Consider the following 24,763-nt stretch of genomic DNA (forward strand, 5'->3'; position numbering starts at 1 on the left):
TTTTCTGTTTTCATCCTCCCGTCTTATTTTTGGTCGTTGTCTTAGTCCTCCTTTAAGCATGAAGCGGTCAAGCCTATTCTAAAAAACACCCTAGACCCTATGTGTCTTACTAAGGCCTGGGTCCCGCTACATCCGACGGCGCATGCGTGCGCGTCACTCACCAGACCTGAGTTCCTCCCGAGCCAACCCCAGTCCCTCCTCGCTGCAAGGCTCGCTGCGCACTGTAATGCGTCAGCCAGCAGGGGATACACGAGGATCGTGATCCCAAGCGGCGACGCGTCACGTGGTGCTGCAGGGAGCCAATGAGGAGGGGAGGAGGGGAGCTGTCTAGAGCTATGGGAGGGAGGTCTGAGTGTATATGTTTGTGGCTGTGTGCACCCACGCCTGCGATTCAAAATCTGCACTGCACAAGTATGGCAGCATTCCCCCCCTCCCCCTCTCACTCTCCAGTGCCCGGCTTGCAGGCTGCACGTGCTGGGGAGGTTGCAGCCTGCTCCGGCTGTGTGTGTGTATGTATGTATATGTTGGGGGGGGGTGGGGGATGGGGAGCAGCAGAGGGCATGTGTGGGGGCTCGCAGCCCGGGAGACCCCCGGTGCAGCCCTCCACTCAAACCACACCCCCCTCAAACCACGCCCCCCTCCCGCTCCAGCTCCCGCTCCCTACGGCCCGCAGGTAGCGGTCAATTGCCTCTCAACGTTCCGCCTGCATGCAGTGCGGGCGCGCTGACTGAGGCAGCGGGATCTTAGCCTAACTCTATTCCTCCTGCTTTTTGCCTCGAAACAGCAAAAATGTCCCGTGTTTTCCCGTATGACTAACTTTCCTAATTCCCGTGCTCTCCTGGACCTTTTACCTTCTGGCTTTTACATAGCTCACTCATCAAAGACTATCCTCACTATAATAGCCAATAATCTCCATTAAGCAAAATCCCAAGGCCTTTGTTCACTACTTGTCCTACTCACTCTCTTCTTCTTCATATTTTATCCTCTCTTGGTACCGTATCCATAACAAGCTCTCTCCTGGTTCTCATCATACCTTTGCCATCACACATTTTCTGTCTCTGTTGCTACAGTAACATGTCTTTGTCTCCTCTTGATCTGGCTATTGGTGCACTCTGGGATCTGTTCCTGGACCTGTCCTTTTCTCTCACCACACACTATCACTTGGTGACCTCATCAACACCTGTGAATTAGATATCATCAGTATGCAAATGATATACAGATATATCTATCCACCCCTACCCTCAAACCTGCCATCAAGTCCCAAGTCTTTGATTGCCTCCTGGTTATATTCTCATGAATAGTGTTCCGCTGCCTTAAACTTACTGCAGTATTTCTAAAACTGAGCTCCTCATATTTCCTTCTAAACCTAGCCTAATATCCTCTTTTTCCATCCCAGTAAACAGTACTACCATCTATCCTGTCGTCAAAGGACGTTGCTTAGAAGTGACATTTGACTCCTCCATTTCCTTCTCTATTCAGTCATGCCTCTATTCGCTTCTTCCTTTGTAACATTGCCAAGATTCACCCTTTCCTCTGTCAATGTACTGCTTAAACTCTAATGCACGCCCTTATCCTTTCCCATCTGAATTATTGTAATTTACCGCAAGCAGGCCTCCCCCCTCACAACTTTCTCCCCTGCAATCTATCCAACATTCAGCTGCTAGAATAATTTCACTTGCTCCTAAAACAGTCCCTGCTCACCTCTTCCTTAAATCCCTCTCCTGGCTTCCCATCAAGTTTCGGATCACCTACAAGGCTCTCCACTCATCTGCTCCTACCTAATTATCAGCTTTTATCTCTCATTATGTGCTTGCTCATCTCCTGCACTCTGTCCATAACGATCTCCTTTTCAACACTTTCACCTCTTCTGCTCTCTCCCACATTAAACCTTTTTCCTCCACTGTCACTTACATGTGAACTCCCCCACTCAGTATATGCAAAGCACCTTTTCTCCCCACCTTTAAAGCTGCAGTTCAGTCAATATCCTGCATGTGTGTTTTTTTAAATAAATCAGTTCTGTAGTAAGAAAAAATACTTTTAGCATTTTCTGTTTTTAAAAAAACAACTTTGAAAGACCAATTTTCTTGTATTCTATTTTAACAAGCATTTACTAAGGCACTGCCCCTTCATGTCCTGTCACAAGCCCTGGCACACCCCTTTGTGAGCGCTGCCCTCCCTCTTGTACATGTCAGTGCAGGAGTGCTCATGAATATTCATGAGCTTCCACTGACTGACAGAAGCAGATGAAAAACATATGCCATATCTAAAGATGTCGCCAAATTTCGCCGATCAATACATGGAGAACGAATTGACTGGCAGCTATACAGTTCTTTAGGTAATTAAAGATTGCCCACATGAAACTATTGAATTAAAAAAATAAATTAAAAAAAAAAAAAAGACTGAACTGCAGCTTTAAGTTAAACCTTAAAACTCACCTCTCATGAACTATTTCAATAGCCCAACTCATGGCTACTGTACCAAACCCACAGTCGCTCCTACTGATCATTGTGGCCAAGCACTGCCATCTACTGCACTTGTTCCCTCATCTGCTGTCTCTATAAGTCTCTCAATTTAGCACTTAGATTGTAAGCTCTCCGGAACAGGGATTTGCTTTCCTATTGTCTGATTATGTTTGTTTCACTTATTGTATTAGATTCCTGTATTGTATTGCCTCGTTTGTAAAGTGCTGAGTACACTGTGGACAGAATATAAATAAAGATACATACACATATATAGGAAGAGGAACTAGCACACTCCATATATGTGAAAAGTCAAGGTAATTTATTAAAGTGGACCAACATTTCCGTCCCCAATAGGACCTTTAACAAGATCTTGAAAATTAGGGACTGAAATGTCGATCCCCATTAATAAATTAACTTGACTTTTTGCATATACAGTGATGTACGAAAAAGCCTGGGCGCCACCCTAAATAAATGAGTTGTGGGGTGATATAATTCTTATGATAGAACAATACAACCTTAAAGAGTACTTAAGGGTCCCCTCTACTTCCGAATCTCTTCCTGCTGCTCAAGACCCCAAAAAGGACCTATCCAGGATCCTTGATAGTACAGAAAAACAAACAAAAATGGGGGAGCACAGGTTGAGGGATTAGACAGATGTTTCAAACACTACGATGGTGTATGACTGTGATGTGAAATGAAGTGTAAAATAACATGAACACTTACACGGCCTTGTGTAAATGCTTTCACATCAAGGTGTCTTTACTTTTGCTGTTTTCTCTTCTGTGTTCTTTCCGCTTGTACTTTTCCTCTCCTCTGGTCTGAAGTAAAGCGTCTCAGGTCTTCTCTACAGGAATGGCTTAAGATGTTGTCCTCAGAGTGAAATGAAATGAAAACAAATAGGTGAGGGACAAGACAGAATATATATATATAATATATATATATATATACTAATTCTGGGATAGACGATTGTATTTAAATCAAAAATGCAGAAGAATACTGCATCCACTCACACGGGCAAGCGTGAGTGACCTCTGGAGGGAGGTGTCTTTAATGGCACCTCACTGCAGGGCTGTTAAACACCCTTCCCGTTTTTCACACTAAACAATAGGGAAAAAAGGGGAGATGGGGCGGAGGTATGGTTAAAATATAGCCATGTGATGTTGAAAGGAGAGTCACACGGCCATGTGTGGGTAAGGGCTGTGATTGGTATCTCTTCTCCCCTCTATGGAACTTCAAATCCAAACCTTCAGCCGAGTGTGTTAGTCGCTCAAATAGTGCCTGTTTCACACGGTGGTACACAAGGGTACACGGGTGAAGTATTCTTGATCTTTATTATACACCAACAGGGCAAAGCCCCAACACAACATTTAAAAAGCACTTAGTCAAAACGACTATAGAGCTGGGTATACATAAAAACAGGAGTATCCTGCACGGACATTTCCTGATAGACTGGCTGTTTTTATGTATACCCAGCTCTACTGTATAGTCGTTTTGACTAAGTGCTTTTTAAATGTTGTGTTGGGGCTTTGCCCTGTTGGTGTATAATAAAGATCAAGAATACTTCACCCGTGTACCCTTGTGTACCACCGTGTGAAACAGGCACTATTTGAGCGACTAACACACTCGGCTGAAGGTTTGGATTTGAAGTTCCATAGAGGGGAGAAGAGATACCAATCACAGCCCTTACCCACACATGGCCGTGTGAGTCTCCTTTCAACATCACATGGCTATATTTTAACCATACCTCCGCCCCATCACCCCTTTTTTCCCTATTGTTTAGTGTGAAAAACGGGAAGGGTGTTTAACAGCCCTGCAGTGAGGTGCCATTAAAGACACCTCCCTCCAGAGGTCACTCACGCTTGCCCGTGTGAGTGGATGCAGTATTCTTCTGCATTTTTGATTTAAATACAATCGTCTATCCCAGAATTAGTATATATATATATATATATATATATATTCTGTCTTGTCCCTCACCTATTTGTTTTCATTTCATTTCACTCTGAGGACAACATCTTAAGCCATTCCTGTAGAGAAGACCTGAGACGCTTTACTTCAGACCAGAGGAGAGGAAAAGTACAAGCGGAAAGAACACAGAAGAGAAAACAGCAAAAGTAAAGACACCTTGATGTGAAAGCATTTACACAAGGCCGTGTAAGTGTTCATGTTATTTTACACTTCATTTCACATCACAGTCATACACCATCGTAGTGTTTGAAACGTCTGTCTAGTCCCTCAACCTGTGCTCCCCCATTTTTTGTTTGCTTTTCTTGCAAATACAGTATGTATGCAGTGTAATAGTTCTTGTCCCTACATTTTATATTATCTAATGGCTTTATTTGTGTTATATATATATATATATATATATACACAAAGACAAATTATAGTCCCTTACTGCACAGAGATGATACCATGTAAAACCTGATAGTGTGCTAGGTTTGTGAGTATGGAAAATTAAAACACTTATTGGCTATATGGTGGTAAAAATAGATAAGCACAGACCAACAGTATTATAACAAAATAGCAATACTTGCTAAATACTGTAGCATGAACCAACCATGCAATAATGGATAGGAGAGTGAACAGGTGACAAACAACAACAACAACAAAAAAAAAAAACCAAACACTATACAATACATAAAAGGAAGGGATAGGAAAGGGGGGCAGGGAGGGGAGGAAAGGGATAAGAAAGAGGGGCAGGGAGGGGAGGAAAGGGATAGGAAAGAGGGGCACGGAGGGGAGGAAAGGGTAGGAAAGGGGGGTGGGGAGGGTAGGAAAGGGATAGGAAAGGGGATCAGGGAGGGGAGGAAGGGGATAGGAAAGGGGGGTAGGGAGGGGAGGAAAGGGGTAGGAAAGGGAGAGGAGGAAAGGGATAGGGAGTGAACAAAAGGATTGTTAAAAAATAAAAAAGTATGCCAAGAAAAAAGTTAAAATGCGTATTCATAAAAACTCTGGAGACTCCAAGCAGCTTTTCACAGGAACAACTACCCCCTTCACGAATCTATAAAACAAAAAAGGAAAGCGCATGCTCCATAGTGCAAATCAATAAAATAAAGGTTTATTGTGACAATATTAAAAAATGGCAACTCACAAAAGTGTTCTGCATGTGAGGAGCCATCTTTTACACGGAGCTGAGAGCGGCGGAACTCTTGAGCCAGTAACATCTCTTCCGGAGGAGGATTGACCTGCCGTCTAACTGAGGCGCACCTGGAAGCAGAACTTCATCATCTGTTTGTCCACAAAGCCCAGGTCCTGGTCGTGAGTGTGGCTGAATCATACATCCGTGGCCCTTGCTTCAGTTCTCTAACACTTACTATCTAGCAACTTTTGTGAATTGACTTTTTTTTATCTTGAGACAATAAACCTTTATGTTATTTATTTGCGCTATGGAGCATGTGCTTTCCTTTTCTGTTTTATATACACAGTGTGGGAGAGACACAGGATGGGAGAGACACAGGGTGGATGAGAGACAGGGTGGGTGAGAGACATGGGTGAGAGACAGGGTGGGAGGTTGGGGGGATGAGACATAGGGTGGGGTAGAGACAGGGGGGCGGGTAGGTGACTGACTTGAGACATGGGGGGCATTGGAGACAAGGGGGGTCATGGGAGACAAGGGGGTGATGGGAGGGTAAGGGGCCATCAGCGGCAGGGGGGAGCCATGGGAGGGCAAGTGGGGGCCATCGGTGGGCAAGGGGGCCATTGGAGGGCAAGGGGGGCCATCAGTGGCCAAGGGGGGGGGGCACCGGAGATCCATGTGAGGCAAGGGGGGCTATCGGTGGCCAAGGGGTGCCATGGGAGGGCAAGGGGGGCCATGGGAGGTTAAGGGGGGCCATGGGTGGCAAGGGTGGTCCCATCGGCAAGCAAGGGGGCCATTGTAGGGCAATTGGGGCCATCAGCAGCAGGGGAGGCACTGGAGGTCCAGGTGAGGCAAGGGGGGACCATCAGCAGCAGGGGGGGAAATTGGCAGCAGGGGGGCACCGGAGGTCCATGTGAGGCAAGGGGGGGCCATTGGCAGGTGATGGGAGGGCAAGGGGGCCATTGGCAGCAGGCGGGGGCCATTGGCGTCAGGGGGGGCATCGACAGGCAAGAGGGGGCCATCAGCAGCAGGGGGGCACCGGTGGTCCATGTGAGGCAAGGAGTTCCTTCAGCAGGCCATGGGAGGGGAAGGGGGGGCCATCGGCAGAAAGGGTCATCAGTGGAAGGGGGGGCACCGGAGTTCCATGTGAGGCAAGGGGGGCCATCGGCGGGCCGTGGGAGGGCAATGTGGGCCATGGGAGGGCAAGGGGGGCCATCGGTGGCAGGGGGGCCATCGGCGGCAGGGGGGCATAGTTGTCAGGGGGGCATCGACGGCAAAGGGAGGCCATCGGCAGGCAAGAGAGGGCCATCGGCGGCAGGGGGGCAAGTGAGGGCATTCGACATTCAAGGGGGGCCATTGAAGGGCAAGGGGGGCCATCATCAGCAGGGAGGCAATGGGAAGGCAAGAGGGGCCATTGGCGAAAGTGGGGGCATCGGAGGTCCATGTGAGGCAAGGGAGGCAATCGGCTGGCAAGGGGGGCTATCGGTGGCAGGGGGGGCATCACTGACAAGGGAGGGAAGGGAAAGGGAGGGAAGGAGAGACATGGATGGGATAGGCATGGATGGGACATCTTACCTCCTTGCAGGATCACAAACAAAAAGAGGAGTCTTCACAGCACGGACTCATATAGAGCACAGCCCAAAAAAAAATCATGCTTGAAGCTCATAAGATTTGCCACCGGTCAAAATCATGTTGTCTGTGGCGATCGGCGACTGTGTTTGTCGACCACTGTATATATATTGTGATACAATCACTGTCTCTGTATAGGCTGGAGTGTTGCAGCTAGAGTGCTTTCCAGCCTACAGGGAGCTAATCTCCCTTTGAGAAACAAGTTTCAGATGCAGCTAATCAAGCTGGACTCCTGAGTGAACAAGGAAGTGTTTTAAGGCAGACACAGAGAGCTGCCACTCTGAGAGAGACTGCTTTTCCCCAAAGGAAGGGGGAGGGAGAAAGTTCTCCCCAGCTAAGGAAGCTGGCACTGTCCCCTGGACCCACTGGATGGAGTCTGCTGAGACTGACTTGGTCTTAATCCCAGGAAGAGGAAGGAAGGATGCAAGACCGCGCTGAAGCAGGGATATTGGCCTGAAGAGATTGGCCTGTAGTTTGAGACAGTGTTTTTGTCCCCACTTTTGAAGATTGATACAACTCTGGCAGTTTTCTGGCACTGTCCCCTGGACCCACTGGATGGAGTCTGCTGGGACTGACTTGGTCTTAATCCCAGGAAGAGGAAGGAAGGATGCAAGACCGCGCTGAAGCAGGGATATTGGCCTGAAGAGATTGGCCTGTAGTTTGAGACAGTGTTTTTGTCCCCACTTTTGAAGATTGATACAACTCTGGCAGTTTTCCAGGTTTTAGGAATATGGCCTGCAGACAGGATAGTTTTGATTAGAGGGGCAAGCGGTTTAGCAATGGCTGGGGCAACAATGGCTTAGGCCGCGCGTATAGTGCCCGCGACCGGCAACGTGACAGGACGGGTGACATCTCCCATTGCCGTCGCCGCTAGCGAAAGTTATATTTCACTTTGCGGTGGCGTTGTGGGCTTACGGGCATTTGATTTGTTCAGGAGCTGTCACATGAGGCGACAGTCCTTGAAAAATCAAATATTCCCGGCTTCCAAAGTCCGCGACACGACGTCGCTCTGTCGCATTGTCGCCTTCGTGCATACTATAAGCATACACGGCGGCGGCAATGTATTTGTTTTTGAGCGGCGTCGCATCGCCATCGCCCGTCGCGGGCACTATACGCACGACCTTAGGAACATAGATGGCAGTAGGTCAGGTCCACATCTGTTGTCTTTTTGTAAATATTACAATCTCATTAGTGCACCAAACTCGCTGTCTAGGGGTCATCTTTGACACCACCTCTCCTACATTCTTCTCATTCAGTGCCTCAATAAGTCCTGCCATCTCCACCTCCACAATATTGCTAAAATACGCTCTTTTCTCACTCATGATGCAACTAAAATCCTAATTCATTCACTGATCTTGTCCCGCCATGACTACTGCAAACTACTCCAAGCTGGCATTCTTGTTGTCCACCTGTCCCAACTCCAATCTATCCAAAATGCTGCTTCCAGACTCATCTACCTCACTCACTGCTCCACTTCTGCTGCTCCACTATGCAAATCCCTACACTAACTTACAAAGCTTTTAACTACGCTGCCACTTTACATCTTAGCTCCTGTCCCCAAAGATACCCCTAAACACTCCCTTCGTTCTGCCCATGACATCAGCCTCTTGTCCTGCCTTATCACATCCTCTCACTCCCATCTACAAGACTTCACCTGTGCTGCCCCCTCTCTCTGGAATTCCCTATCCCGTACCATCTTCCCTCTCCCCCCTATAACCCTATTGGGACCAGCTGCACGGCTGGACCAAACTTCATCCTGATGTATACTCCATCCAACAATCAGCAGCCACTTTACCTTCTTGTTTCAACATTGCCCCTTATTATCTCTAGAGTGTAAGCTCTCAGGAGCAGGATCCTCATTGCCTCTTTGTATCTGTTTGTGCTGGTTAGTCCTTACATTGTATGATGTCATTCTGTTGATTTAATTCATATCACTATGTACCCCCTAGGTACCGCACTCCAAAATATTTGCTTCTTTACAAATAAACTATAATAATATTAATAATAATAATAATAATAATAATCAGTAAAGGCATTAGTATTATTAACCATGGGCGGCGGTTTAAAAAAAATCAAAACACAGACAAAATGACACCATGTATGCTGCACTGTGTCTATACTTTAATGATAAAAAGTGACATGTACCATGTACAGTACGTGTCATGAATTTCACACGTGTCTTCCAGTTTTATTCTAGTTGTTATATTACTAAATATGCAAAACACATTTTATGTGGTTTGTGTAAAAACCAAAAAAAAAAACCACATGGGAAATGCAACATTAATCCCATTAACCCATGTTTGCATTAACCTCTTCGTTGTCGCAAGAGATGCTAGCAGTGAACTGGTTAACACAAATTGCACTGCTGATGTCATACTGTACAAACAAGATGACCTATTATATTCAGCCTGAGCTGCATCTCAATGCATTACAAGGGAAGTGTATACTCTGTGTGACACATTGAAAATATGGCTTGTGAAGCTGCTTCTCTACGGCAGGGAAGCATTTAAATGCCATTGAAGTGAAACTCAGCCCTGTGTAGGAGGAGCAACATCACAGCATATTAAATAAGGGCATTACACATAATTATGATCATTATCCCCAAACATTAGTTGCTGCCTAAACACATCGGAGTGACGTTATAAAGAAAATGATGAAGAACATTTGTGTATGGGATTCTGTGTGTCCCTTAGTGTTAATGTGAGCTATGCATTGGAATTGTCTGTAACGTGTTCGATAGCGCAGCTCCGGTGCCATCGCGCAGAAAGTCCCATTGACTTTAATAGGACTTTCTGGGAGATGATGCCAGATCCGCAATATCGCAGCGCACAGAATAAGGTCCGTAGTGCACCGTCGTCGCCTTTAGAGCACGAGACCTTTAGAGCTTAGTGGTATTGATACATTTATTTATTCAATAAATGAATTTAAATATTCATGGTTTATTGAGTCAAAGAGTACAAATGTAAGGAACATGGAGAAAAAACATGATGGGTTTCTTTCCCTTAAAGACGATATAATTCAGAAACTCTCAAACCTGCAAACCTGTTCTCCGTGGAGAGAGGGAGACGGAGAGGGAGAGGGAGAGAGAGAGAACGAACGGCTCAGGGATAAATCAAGTTACTTATGAATGGGGTACTTCGGGCTTTAGATTTTGGAATAAATATGTAAGAGAAAGAAAAGACAGACCCTCACAGGAAATGTGCACTCAAGAATACATCGTAGTTAGTGTTATGGAACAGTCTATATTAATATAATCTCTGATAGTGTATATAGTATAATAGACTCATAAAACCTAACTTTTATTATTACGTAAGATAATGAGACCTATTGGAATACAAATTCTAAACTCCTAAAATGAATCCGAGGAGAGAAAGGGGAGGGGAAAAAAAGGGAGATAACTCTATAAATGCATACAGTATGGGCATCTCTATATATGCCCGACTGCAATTGCTCTTTTCTGTCTAACATTTAAATTAGGAGATGGCCTATCCAGATGTCTCTCTGGGCCTACACGTCTATTGTGCTGGGAAGAGACCATGAGTGTCACTACAAACTCATCGTAATCGATATTACGATATTCCCTAATTATGCCCAATAATGTAATGATATAACTGTTAAATTGTACTAGGAAGAGGTGATCGTTACTCCGTCAGAGTCATTCTAAATATAGCTCTACTCTCTAGTAAGCACAAGCATTGATTGCTTGTTATTTATGCTAGCTCAATGTATAGAATAGTCTCCTTATATGAATTATATTACATTACTGGAAATAATTAGGGAAGAAATAATATCGATTACGATGAGTTTGTAGTGACACTCATGGTCTCTTCCCAGCACAATAGACGTGTATGCCCAGAGAGACATCTGTCCAGGCATCTCCTCATTTAAATGCTAGAAAGAAAGTAGCAATTGCAGTCTGGCATATGCAGAGGTGTTCATGTGCATTTATAGTTATCTCTCTTTTTACCTCTCTCTCCCCAGATTAATTTGAGGAGTTTTGAGTTTTTATTCAAATTGCTCTCATTATCTTAATGTGTAATAATACAAGTTAGGCTCTATGAGTCTAATGTATAATACTACTTACACTATTAGACATTATATTAATATAATATAATACGAACTGTGATGTATTTTTGAGTCGAAGACTGAGCCACTGATTGAGCCAGCTGTGCTGAAGCAGGGATATCTTTGAAACCTGACCTGTTGATGGCCCTTGAGGACTGGAGTTGGCCGCCCCTCGTGTAGGGGAACCAGCACAGGCCTATGAAGAAAAGCAAGACTTTGCCTATGCTTTAAGCTTACCACAGGGCAAACCACTTTTGCTTAAATTCACTATAACAAAATTGAAGATGGGCGCTAGTACATGTATTACCACTGAATCGCCTAACACTTTAATGCACTTTGTTTACTTATCAATGTAGTATGGTTATAAACATGGCCTGAATGCCTACAGATAATGTTGAAAACCACATTAAATAAATGGGGCCCGAGTAGGTTCTCTTTAGGAATGGTAAGGTGCGCTGATATGAGACTCCACGAGCACTTAAGTGCTTCTATAGTTAAACGTGTCATTTTATGACCTAATAAACAGATAATTGGCTATGTAGGGATGAACTCCTTATCCGTAGCTTTCTTTTCAAGAACTGACTGCTACAAGTGGATCATGCATTAATCATATCCTGTCAGCATGTCTAAGGAATCATTGTGTGAACACTGGAGAGGTAGAGAGCAGCTCACAGTCACGGAGTTACAGCAGGTCCTTCTCAAACTTCAAAGTACTGGAAACATTATTCTACCTGCTTAACAGTGGAACTCAAGGAATCAGCAGAAAGTACACTTGGTGAGTAATTCATTTCATTACTTTGAGGATATGTATTGGAGCAGCAAATGGCTCGTAGCTTTCTTCCTGTTTTCCATTAAAGAACATTGCTATTTTGTAATAAACCCTTTTGAGCTTTCTGCTGTTGTTCCCAGCTGGTACTGTAGTTAGTGGACATTGTTGAGATGCTGCTCATTGGAGTTTTGGCTTAAGCAATGTCCAGTGAGCATGACTAGTGACGTCAGCATCTGAAGGCACAACCTTCTTCCAACGTTCTGTATAACTTGGCATTGAAACAAACAGTGGTACCCAGCAACTCAGATTGACTGAGAGCTCTGGGGATGTTGGATGCCTCCGTCTTGTTACCTCCTTTATTGTTCACACATGTTCAACATTTTACAACTGCTGGTGTCAAATTTTCAACATAAACTAACCCCTGCAGTGATTAATTGATGTGGTTTTGAAAAAGAAGTAGTGGTACTGTGTATGATTTATGTTCTCTGGACTCTCCTCCCCCTCCCCCACACTCCTCCCATATTTTAAGAAGATTTAAATAATATTTATACTTTAATAATAGGCACCAGGGGAACCTTTATAAAAAAATGGATTTAAAAAATAAATAAACAGGAAGTGGATTTGTAATGGAAGAAAGTGGACCTGTCATTGTGTAAATATAAAAGTAGTGGTCGCTGGGTGTGTAAATATAAAAGTAGTGGTCGCTGGGTGTGTAAATATAAAAGTAGTGGTCGCTGGGTGTGTAAATATAAAAGTAGTGGTCGCTGGGTGTGTAAATATAAAAGTAGTGGTCGCTGGGTGTGTAAATATAAAAGTAGTGGTCGCTGGGTGTGTAAATATAAAAGTAGTGGTCGCTGGGTGTGTAAATATAAAAGTAGTGGTCGCTGGGTGTGTAAATATAAAAGTAGTGGTCGCTGGGTGTGTAAATATAAAAGTAGTGGTCGCTGGGTGTGTAAATATAAAAGTAGTGGTCGCTGGGTGTGTAAATATAAAAGTAGTGGTCGCTGGGTGTGTAAATATAAAAGTAGTGGTCGCTGGGTGTGTAAATATAAAAGTAGTGGTCGCTGGGTGTGTAAATATAAAAGTAGTGGTCGCTGGGTGTGTAAATATAAAAGTAGTGGTCGCTGGGTGTGTAAATATAAAAGTAGTGGTCGCTGGGTGTGTAAATATAAAAGTAGTGGTCGCTGGGTGTGTAAATATAAAAGTAGTGGTCGCTGGGTGTGTAAATATAAAAGTAGTGGTCGCTGGGTGTGTAAATATAAAAGTAGTGGTCGCTGGATGTGTAAATATAAAAGTAGTGGTCGCTGGGTGTGTAAATATAAAAGTAGTGGTCGCTGGGTGTGTAAATATAAAAGTAGTGATGTTATTGAATCCTCACACTTCAGCCACTTGCTCCAGCGCTGGGAAGGCTGGCAATGAATTGCAGTACAATCCAGCACTGACAGGGTTAGACTGTCAGGTGTGAGCCGGCTTAATCCTTAGCAAATCTTATGTTGAATGTATTGAACCTAAAAAAACACGTGCTACAGTGTGTGTGCCGTAGAGAGGAATAATAGACACGGTACCTACAGTATTCACGTTCAGTGTGTCATTAATGTGTCCTACATAAAGTTACTGTAGCAATGTTTGACCTGTTCATTCATAGCTAAGATGGCACAGTTGTCACTGATCCCTCTCACCAGCTGTGTCCTGCTGTGTAGAAAGCACAGCATGTGCCATAGGGTTCTCCCATATAGGGACTTTGCCAGTGTATTGATTTGAGCAGACAGTACAGTTACTGCTGGTGCATTAAATAGTATCACAACTTACTGTACAACACATCTACACTATATGTTCCTTTCTGACTGAATGCTTGTAATATCTATGTAGCATCCACCTCTTCCCCCCCCCTCCCCACCCCAACCTTTATGGGATCAACTGTGCAACTGGACCATACTCCACCCTGATGTATTCTCCATCCCACAACGAGCAGCCACCTCACCTTTTGTTTCAACATTGTCCCTTATTCCCTCTAGAGTGTAAGCTCCCAGGAACAGGCCCCACATTACCTCTTTGTATCTGTGTGCGCTGCTCTGTCTTTACTTGGTATGCCATTCTGTTTATGTAAAATACTGTACACAACTCTGTACCTCCCATTTGTTGGCGCTTTACAAATAAGCGATAATAAGAATAATATTAATAATTTCTATAACCAAAACTGAAGAGTGATTGGAAAAATGTTGAAATAGGAAGTATAAGCAGAAGTTCTTCAATACCTTCTAAGTGCAGATGGAAATTTCAGCATACATGCAGTATTTTTTCATCATACAGTACGTTTCAGCTGGGTCATAGAAACAATACATTTTTTATTCAATTCCTTCGTTCGTTTCATTCGAACTCCGATTTTAACTTTCGAATTCCAGCAAAATTCAAGCCCTCCTCGGTTCAATTTCTCTTCTTTTTTTTTCTCTCTCCATTTTTTAAGGTTTTTGAAAGAAAATAAATTCATTGGTCAAACTTTTCAAAAAGCCTGCAAAGTTTTGCACAAAAAAAAATCAAAGTAAAAAAAAAAAAATGTCATTCACATTTTAATTTTGTCGTCATTTTTGTCCCCGGCTTTCAAAAATAAATAAAAAAAGAATCAAGTATTGGCAAAATCAAAATGCAACATTTTTTTTAACCAAAACTAAAATACCAGTAAAAGTGCCTACCCTTAAAGCGGCAACCCCCAGAAGCCTATAGGAGTTTAACTCTTAATGTTTGCGTCTCGCCCCCTGAGGATGTTCTGATCTTCTTTAAAAAATCTAAATTCTAGTGTTAAAAAACATGATTTTGAGCAATGGTCTCTAGGGAGAGCTTCATTTTTACCTCCCAAACACTTAATATTTGAAACACTTATATCTCCTGACCGAAGCCCCAGATTTAACATATAAAAACAGCGTTTGCAAAGGGCAAAAAGAGATCTCTTAAATAATTGCTTCCCAAGCATCTTCCAAGTACTGCGTGCGTGTGTGTATGTACATATGTGTATACAGTATGTATGTGTGTGTGTGTGTGTGTGTGTGTGTGTGTATATACACATATAATGTCTTGATCCATTCAGGATCATACTCCAGTGTCTCCTATTACATAACAATAAAGGTAAAAAATATGCCTGAAGAAAGGACCCCAGTGGTCCTGAAGGTTAGCAGTCTTTTTAACCATTGTTATCCTCTCTATATCCTTTGCAACTGGATACCAGCTCCGTACAATACTGTATATAAATAATATCCTCTGTTTCGGTACTGCTGCCATACCTGAAGAAGAGCCCTGTGAAGTTCCAAAGCTTGTTACGTAACAACTCTCTATTGGTCCAATAAAAGGTCTTATCAGGGCCACCGACAGGGGAAGGAGAAGAGCCGGGACAACTATCCCGGACATTCTGTCTCCAGGGAGCCCTCACGGCTGATACCGGACGTAGGGTCTGGCCAGAAGTCAGGCACAACTTCCATAATTGTGTGGCCTGCGGGGCCCTCCTGCACTGTCGACTGGGTCCTACTCTACAACTCAACAATCAGCAAGTCCAGATCAACACTCTGTCCCATAAAAGATGTTGGTGGACCTGGGTATCATACTACCTCTTACTTCTCCTTCATTGGTTCTTTACTGATTTATTAAGTAAAATGGGCTGTTAACCACAAGCTCCTAAATTAGAGGGCAATCGTGGCTATTATTATTATTATCGTTTATTTGTAAAGCGCCAACATATTCCGCAGCGTGGTATAGTGGGGGGTACAAAGTGACATCAATTACATAAACAGAATGACATACAAGTGAGGACAGACAAGTGCAAACAGATACAGAAGGTAATGAGGGCCCTGCTTGTGAGAGCTACAATCTAGAGGGAATAAGGGGGAAAGTAGAAACAAAAAGGTGAAGTGGCTGCTCATTGTGGGAAGGAGTATGCCTCAGGAAGGAGTATGGTCCAGCCGCACAGCTGGTCCCATTAAGGTTTAGGGGTCGGGGATGTTAGGGGTTGTCAGATATCGTGGCTGGTACAAATAAGATTGGGGGGCAGGAGGGAAGTGGATTTTAGTGGTATCCAGAAGAGAGAACCAGGAGAATTAGTCATGAGAAATTACCCTTAGACTTAGCTATGAGTAGGTCGTTGGCCACTTTTGTTAGTGCTGTCTTGATGGAGTGTAGAGGGCGGAAACTAAATTGCAAAGAGTCAAGCAGGGTGTTAATGGAGAGAATGTTAGTCAAGCGATTGTATACAAGCCGCTCAAGTAGCTTGGAAACAAAGGGAAGAAGAGAGATAGGTCAGTAGTTAGACAGAGAGGCTGGATCAAAAGAGGGCTTTTTCTGAAAGGGCATGATGAGTGCAATGTTTAAAGGAAGCTGGGAATGTACCAGAGATGACAGGGAGGTTAAAAAAGGATAGTTAGGGTGGGGCAAAGAGAGAGAGAGAATGGAGAAGATGTGAGGGAATAGGATCAATGGGGCAGGTTATAGGGTGAGATGATGAGACGAGCACGGAGACCTTCTTCAGTCGACGGCAAAATGAGGATTGATTTAGGTATGTGGAGGGAGGTACAGTAGGTGGAGCATGTGGAGCATGACAAGAAGAGATGTCATGTCTATTTGACTCAATCTTATCTGTGAAGTAGGTGGCAAGGTCTTGGGCCATGAGGGTGAAGGTGCAGTTGGGCAGAGAAGGCAGTTATAGCTGGCAAATTGGCATTGACGGTTAGAGTAGCGGTGCGCAAACTGGGGGGTGCAGGACTTTTGGGGGGGGGGTGCAGCTCACTTACCCGGCTTCCGTGTCCACTTGTCTCCATGAAAATGCAGTCAAATGATGCCGGGGGCCATGTGACATGATGTCACATGACCCCGTGGCATCATTTGACGCCTGTTGCCATTTGACGCTGCATAGGGGCGCGACACAGGGGGAGAGCAGGCAGGGGGGGCGCAGAGTAGGAAGTTTGCTCCCCCCTGGGTTAGACGGACAGAGTAAGTATGAGAGAAGAAAAGTAGGCTTGCTTGGCAAGGGAAAGGGCAGTGTTATTGGAGAAGACTAGGAATTTACAGTGGAGGAAATCAGCTTTAGAGCAGGATTTCCTCCGGGAACGTTCGGCAGTGCATGAGCACTTTTGGAGTTAGTGAGTAGAGCTTGTGTGCCATGGTTGTGACTTAAGTTGTCGGGGGTGACATGCAGACGTAGCAGAAGCTGTCCTGTCTAATGCCGATGAAAGTGTCATACACGCCGGCTGTGCGGTCAGGCCTGTGGTTACATCCCCAGACGAGATTGGGCAGTCTGGAGGTGAACTGGGACCTTTCGCCACAGCCACTCCACCACTGCCGTTGAGCCGCCATTCAGCCACCAAGTACAGTCAACCCGAGGCATTTTGTCCCATAGGTTAGCATTAGGGGTACATTTTATTGGTTTTAGGGTAAGGGGTAAGCTTTTTAGGATATGTGGTAAGGTTAGGAGATTAGGGTAATGGGTTAAGGTTAAGTTTTTTTGCACTGCAGGGCACCTCGCCACTTAACATTACCCCACGCGTGCTCCCTCGAACCCGAAATGTCCCGGTCATGTGTGCCCCCACACCCAATGTCCCAAACGCAATCTTTAAAAGTCCTGCACACCCATCGAAATGTCCCACGCGCCATCTTTAAATGTATTTAAATGTCCTGCCACTCCGCGCTATCTATAAATGTCCCGCGCGCCGGTGGTGGGCACGGAGAACATTTAAAGATGGTGCGTCGGAGAGGCGGGACATTTAAAGATAGCACAAGGGACATATAGATGGGCGCCTGGTGCATTTTGCCCACGCAGGAGCAGGACATTTCGGTTACGTGTGGAAATGTCAAGCGGCGAGTTGATATCTCGGCGGAGCACCGGGTGGTGGTTTGGCCACAGCCAAACATCCTGGATCTAAGCTTTTTAGGGTAAGTGGGACGATTAGAGGGTTAGGGTAAGGGGTTAAGGTTATGGGTTTTAGAGTAAAGTTTTAAGGCTAGGGGCTTTATTGTAAGGTGTTAAGATTTTTAGGGTAAAGATTAGCGTTAGCATTAGGGGTTAAGGTTAGGTTAAGCGGTAAGGTTCGGGGGTTATACTACACATAACCTTGACTGCAAAACGACTGACAGCGAAATGTCCTGGCGGCTAAACGGTGGAAACAGAGTGGGAGCAGCAAAAGGTCCTGGCTGAAGGTGCCGACTCATGCGGTCGGACTGTGCCCCTGCCCAAGTCAGGTGGAGAAAGCTGGGTGTCAGTTGAATAGTTAAGCCTAGGCTGCCACAAGGGGTGACTAAGACATGAGCATTCCTTAGCGGGGCAGGGGAGGCCAGCCGAAGGGTCTCCCCCCATACTACTTACAGGACGCATGGGTTTGTCTGCATACATAAGCTAGCGGCTTCATGTTTGTTAAATAACAATCAAGCTGTGACCTACTTGTATTTCCACCAAAAACGGTGAAGATTTTTTTAAATTTCACTTTCATGGTTACATTGGTTTCATGATTGTTGATATCTTTTGGTGTGGTTTGCTTTGATCATTGTGGTTACTCTATAAAGGTTCACACTTTGTATTCATGCCATTGCACTCTTTATGCACTTTATTTGTGTATTTTTCTTGTTTTCATTGCACTTTATAGCAAGTGTGCTATTTTACATGTAATTTGCAGCACTTTCCGTGAATTCTCCTTGTATTCATATTGCACGTGTGCACGCACTTTATATGCCCGTACTGATTCTAATATGCCTACAGTATTTTCACTATAAAATATATTGTTTTGTTTGTATTCAAGTATTGTGTATTTCAGTCCGGGTGATTTACCTAATCACTTTGTGTCATTTAGTTTTTTCTTGTATTTTAGCTGGTATTTTAACCTGTTAGATCCATTGGGATCTTATTAAAATCATTGTATTACGTTAACCCCTGGTGCGCTGTGTGCAGCCTTTTTTCCCATTTGTTGTGAGATATACCCTTTGGGTTATCTCATCTAGGAGACTGTGGGGAGTGACTCCATGGCCTGGCAGCAAAGTGATTGGTTCTCATATTGGATTCAAGACAGCATGAGCGCGGATTCCTGAATTGCGTTCTAATGGCTAAAAGTATTTCAATTATTTTATAGCTACTTGTTTGCTTCAAAATATTTGACCAGAAAAAATACAGTACGATGAGACGAGCATCTAGTTTTTATGAATGAGTGTAGGTCTTGGGTAGATTGGGCCTATTCATCCACCATGCTACCCCCTCGTCTTGGCAGCCCTGTTAATGGTTGTTGAAAATCTACTAACAAATAACAGTAATTATCTAAGATTTTTCTTGCACCTGCAGCAACAGAGGTAAAGTAAATACTGAAAATACGCATTCGGACATACAATTACAATTGCTTTAATGCTTCAACATTTCCTTCTTTGGCAAATCCCCAGAGAGTCAAAGCTTCATAATCAGAATGATATTTCAGGTTCTTCTGCCTTTGAAAAGGTTAAACTGAAGTGCCTGTTTTCTGTATTTCTATTATACTTTATTACCTACTAGACACAAACTTACAGAGCAGAGTGGAAGATTTTGCGAGTCCCCCTTTTCAATGACCTTATCCTACATCAGTAGTGAAGGTATTTGAAGTGACCCCGTGTGCTTGTCTTGGCAACATGTAGTTCATTGCTTCTGTACAGATACATAGATCAAGTGTTCTTCATTTAACTCTTATTGCAAGAGGCGTTGCAAAACGTTACAGAGCAATGAAAAATACCCACTGCCACCTTTATTGTGAACACCTCTAATTATCTTGACAAATCACTCTGCCACCTGTGTTCACCTTAGCATGTTTATTTAAGTAGTCTACAGCAGCTGGGGTTCTTTCTCTGAGCGATGGATGCTTTCCTGTGTATGTTCCGTGAGTGGTAGCATCAGATTGCTACCAGCACACGAGGTGATCACTTTATCGCCAGACGGCTTGCAGAGAAATGTAATTAAATACTGTATGCCACAGGCCTTTCTGCCACTGAAGGTACCAAACCAAAAAGTGGAAAAATAGTATGGGGTTCACCTTACATAATGGACGCGTGTGGCACCTACACACTTTGCACGTACAGAAATATTCATTTTTTTTTAGTAACTGTTGTCTCGTAGATTTCCATAAAAGTAAAAATAAGCCCTTTTCTATTCAAACGCAATTTGTTGCCCGGAACCACCAAATCTGACTGAGTTTGGACTCTCTCTCGCTCTCTCTCTCTATTTTTTTTCATGGATTAGCTGCTACCACCTTTGTTGGGAGACTATTCCTAGAATCCAGTACCCTTCCCTACCTGTTGGGAGCCCTTGAGGACTGGAGTTGGCCACTCCCGATGTAGACCATGTACCATTTTAGCAGCCCCAATCTCTAATTTATTGATGTCTTTCTATATCAGTGGTAGGCAACATGATTAATGTCAGGGGCCACATGAGCCATCAAACAGGCCACAAATTACCCAGTCAGCTACATAATGTTGGCGCACTGATGACTACTGTCCTGCTCCTGTCCTTACCCTGGGAGCTAGTGATTAGCACAGATGAAGAGCGGCCTAGTATTCATCCCCACGCTGTCATTAAGCAGCTGAGGGAGCAGGGAGAAGCTGTGATCGATGCCAGCAACATCGCTGCTAACTCTGCACTAAGGGAGGGGCTGGGAGTCCTTGGCTGGATCGGGGCTGTGTGTGTGTGTGTCTCTGTGTGTGTGTGTGATGTGAGATGTGCGAGGGAGATGTGCAAGCGAGTGGGGGGGGGGAGATGTTCCAGCTAGTAGGGGGAGATGTGCCAGCTAGCGGGGGGAGATGTGCCAGCTAGCGAGGGGAGATGTAAGAGCAGGGGGGGGGGGAGAGGGAAGCGGGGAGATGTGCGGGCAGTGAGGGGAGATGCGTCAGAAGCACGGGGAGAGGGTTATAGACAGGGGTGACAGAGAGAGGGTGAGAGACAGGGGGTGAGTGGGTGAATGGGTGAGGGGGTGACTGGGGAAGGGGATGGCTGGGGGAGGGGATGACTGGGAGAGGAGGTAACAGGGGGAGGCAGTGTGGGTGACAGGGGGTGACAGGGTGAGGCCGGGTGAGTGACAGAGTGAGGCTAGGTGAGTGACAGGGTGAGGCCGGGTGGGCGACAGAGTGAGGCAGGGTGGGTGACAGAGTGAGGCAGGGTGGGTGACAGGGTGAGGCAGGGTGGTGGCAGGGTGGGTGACAGGGGGGGGGGGCGCTGGAGCTATGGGGAGTGCAGGTGGCAGCATGATGAGGCAGTAGTGGCGGCATGGTGAGGCAGATGGGGTGCAGGGGGCGGCATGGTGAGACAGATGGGGTGCTGGGGGGGGAGGCGCTGGAGCCATGGGGAGTGCGGGAGACAGAAGATCACCAGGGAAAATGGCCGATCGTGATGCGTGTGGTGCTCATACTGTATGTAGCCTGGCTGCGCGCACACAAAAAATCCTGTGAGTGCGCGCCAATCACAAAGCAGATAAGGGGACTTTTTTTTTTTTTTAGCGCGAGCAGGAAAAAAACAAAGAACAGCGTGCGCTGCTTGGGGCGGCCAAATCCAGTCGCCCCGGAGCCAAATCGGGCAACTGGATTTGTCGAACAGTGGTTATATTGGCTGGGCCGCAAAGATGTTCGTTGTGGGCCGCATGCGGCCCGCGGGCCGTGAGTTTGACATGCTTGCTTTAAAGGGTCAGATCCAGAACACAATAGTAGTAGAAGAACCACAAGAGTATTGTAATGTATTTTTTTTTTATATATACAATTAAAACTTAAAAATCCATCTAATTCAGGAATTTGCAAGCATTTGTAACACCCGTATGTGACGGTGAGGGGGTAACCAGGGTCACAATAAAGGTTAAGCCCACTTGGTTAAGCCCGATCTATGTATTGGGGTTCGGGAGTGTCAGCTCTTGAGCCCAGTATTTGTAAATGCATTGTGAAAAATTATGCGACAATGAATAATTTTCTGTGTTTTACCTTTCCAGGGGTGCCAGCAAGCAGAGATTGCTAGGCTATGAGTTTCAGGGTGGGGTTTGCAGAGAAAGTCTTATCAGATTGTGCCTAGGTAGTCGGTGTCCAGAGTTGCTGGATACCCCAAAAATTTGCCCGGGAATCAGGTTGGAATCCCGGATACAGTACATATAGGCACAATGCTCCGGACAAAATCCTGCCTTTAAAACGCTTGGGCGACTCATTGCTAAGACTCCCTGCTTCAGCATAGACCAGAAAGGTAAATGTGGCATAGCGGTGCAATGTATCCCCAGAATGGTAAATGGGTCCCTAGTATAAGGAGGGATGCCCAGTTAATGCCCTGATCAGCAAGAACCTGGTATAGGGGTTCTGGGGGAGCTCTAGCTATACATAAGGCTGTGAGGATTTAAAAAGTCTAAGTCAGGTTTGCAGTGTGTGAGGGATATGGCTGGTGGGAATAAAAGTAAAGATTATCTATTCTAAGAGTATTCTATCCCTCATAACCAAAAGACTTGGACAGTGTATAAGTGCAAAGTATATTTTATTAAACAGGTATGTTTAAAGTGTATAATGCTTGTGCACAGTATATGACCTGGGGACTTCCAGGTCCACGATTCTGAAAGACCATATGGCTACCAAGCTTGGTGCCATCTAGTCTGCTCAGGTCCCGGATATGAAAGCCTCAGATTTTGCCAAGGTGTGAAAGCCATTTGGGTACCGGAGTTACCACCATTTGCCCCAGACCAGACTGTGAGGAGCCTAACTCAGCAGTGGCTTTTAGGTGAAATAATAGGTGTGTAATCAGCGCTTATGTAAACAGCAATTATAAACAATAATGAACCTTAGATACAGAGTCCCAATGGTAGTCCTGGAGCTGCCTTGAAAAGAATATTCTGGTATCTTCTACCCAGAGTTGGATTAAGAGCTGGAAATTATCTTTTCTGGCGCTGAGGTGCTTCAGGGATCGACAGAGAGACATTATTTGTGCTTTCGAAACGCGTTGGAAGGTTTCTTGGCACCGTTGAGCCACCGTAGCTGAAGTTCAATACTGGTGACGTCATCGCGCCGTGTGGATCGTGTGCAATCCAGGAAGCAAGGCTTGCAGGAGCACTGAATCGGATCCCCGGCATCAGAGACCAACACAGCACCAGGCGAACGGCGATATCAACGGCAAAGACCATAAAACCAAGTGCTTATTTCCTATTCACTTCTGGTGAGTAGGATTTCAATTTTATACCAGACGGAGCAAAGACAAGAATTGCTGGACCAAGCACCGCAGTGCAAGAAAGTGCTGAGGCACGTGTCCATCATTCTATTAGTTTAATCTGCATTTTACATGTATTTTATATGTGTGTTTAATATTGTCATCCATGGTTATTTTAACCTTGCTATATTTTAATTTAATAAATTGCTCCTTCATTGCATCACTCTGTCATCCCTTGGGTAATACACCATTGCAGGTTCTCTGCATGTTTTGTCTTTTTTTCTTCCCTTTTCCTGAGGTCACTGTTCAACAGAAGAGATTGCAAGTACATTCTTCAAATACCTCACCTCAGCGCCAGAAAAGATAATTTCCAGCAGTGGCTTTTGCCTGACAAGTGCAGAGGTGCCAGGTTGGCGCATGTCCTTGTCAGAATCTGAATCAACGCTTGCCCAGCTTACATACACTGGCAGTGCTCTGATAGGCTGATAGGATTTCTCCCACGCTTGGATTGGCTGCCGTATTTCATGAATGAATTCTGAAATACTATAAAGATGCCTCAGCCAATCCAGAAGTGAGATTCTAAGCTCGTGAACAGCAGCGGTAAATTTGAAACGACCAAAAGATGCTCTTGGAGAAATAGGTGCGAGCCGGCTTCAGAAATTCAAGGCAAAATATTTTCTGAGTCCCACTTTTCAGGGCCAAGTTCTGAGAATAGAACGTAGCGGTTGGGATTGCAAGCCGAAAACAGTTCCAGGATGTTTGGTACTATCTCCCGGTCAAGGGATTTTGGCATCTCCGGAGGAAAGAGAGCGGTGGCGCCAGGAACTTCATGCCGATTTGAGTTCCGGGACATTTTGGGCCAAGTCCTGGTCAACCTAAAGACTTTGTTTTCTGTTCCATTTCACCTAGGAAAGTCTAGTTTTGTTGCTCAGACCCCCAGTAAGTGTGTTTTCTTCTGTATTATGTCATTAACTGTGTTTACGTCTGTTTCCATGGAATAAATGACAATTTGTTTTATTATCTTGTTTTGCTCAGTGAATGATCCCGGTAAAAAGATGTAAATACCTGGTCTCCCGTGACACCATACCATAAATATTTAGATTACATAAGCGTATAAGTGAATGTTAGTGTGAAAAATTGCACGTAGCTGTCAAGCAAGCGCAATGAAATTAGCAGGGGGGCACGGGTCACGCCAAAGCCCTTTTTGGCCCGAGCTCCCATTTGAAGAGCCCTGGTCTAGGCAAAGTATGGCTGATGGGCCACATCTGGCATGTGGGACTGTTGTGTGCGGTCCACCACAGGTAGGGACCCACTCCCCAGCCCCTCCGTACCAGTGGTGTGGGCCGCGACGGAGGAGGAGGCAGAAGCACTGTGGTGGAAAAGGCAGCAGTGCAACAGGAGCCCACCCTGACAGTGATTACAGAGGTTAGGCCAGACTTCTGGACATTCGCAACTTCGGTGATAGGACCTGGGTGGGCTCCCACCTCGCTGCTTCCTCCACTACACTTCTGCCTCCTCTACCAGTGCCAGCACCACAGGTAGGGCCTGAGGGAGAAGGAGAGTGAGGAAAAGGGAGAGAGTGAGGGAGAGAGAAGTGAGAGAGAAGGGAATGAGGAAGAAGG

The 24,763-nt window shown here is 45.1% G+C and overlaps 1 protein-coding gene across 1 annotated transcript in view; it reads left to right on the plus strand.

Moving 5' to 3' along the window:
* The first annotated feature begins 11,829 nt into the window (after nt 1-11,829).
* LOC142477108 (uncharacterized) overlaps nt 11,830-24,763 on the plus strand; it is a 237,848-nt gene continuing 224,914 nt past the window's right edge. Inside the window, exon 1 of the mRNA XM_075582160.1 lies at nt 11,830-12,004. The gene's annotated coding sequence lies outside the window, so the exon portion shown is untranslated. The remainder of the gene's footprint in view (nt 12,005-24,763) is intronic.

Source organism: Ascaphus truei, chromosome 2 (genome assembly GCF_040206685.1).
Source record: "Ascaphus truei isolate aAscTru1 chromosome 2, aAscTru1.hap1, whole genome shotgun sequence".
In the NCBI taxonomy this organism is placed as follows: Eukaryota; Metazoa; Chordata; class Amphibia; order Anura; family Ascaphidae; genus Ascaphus; species Ascaphus truei.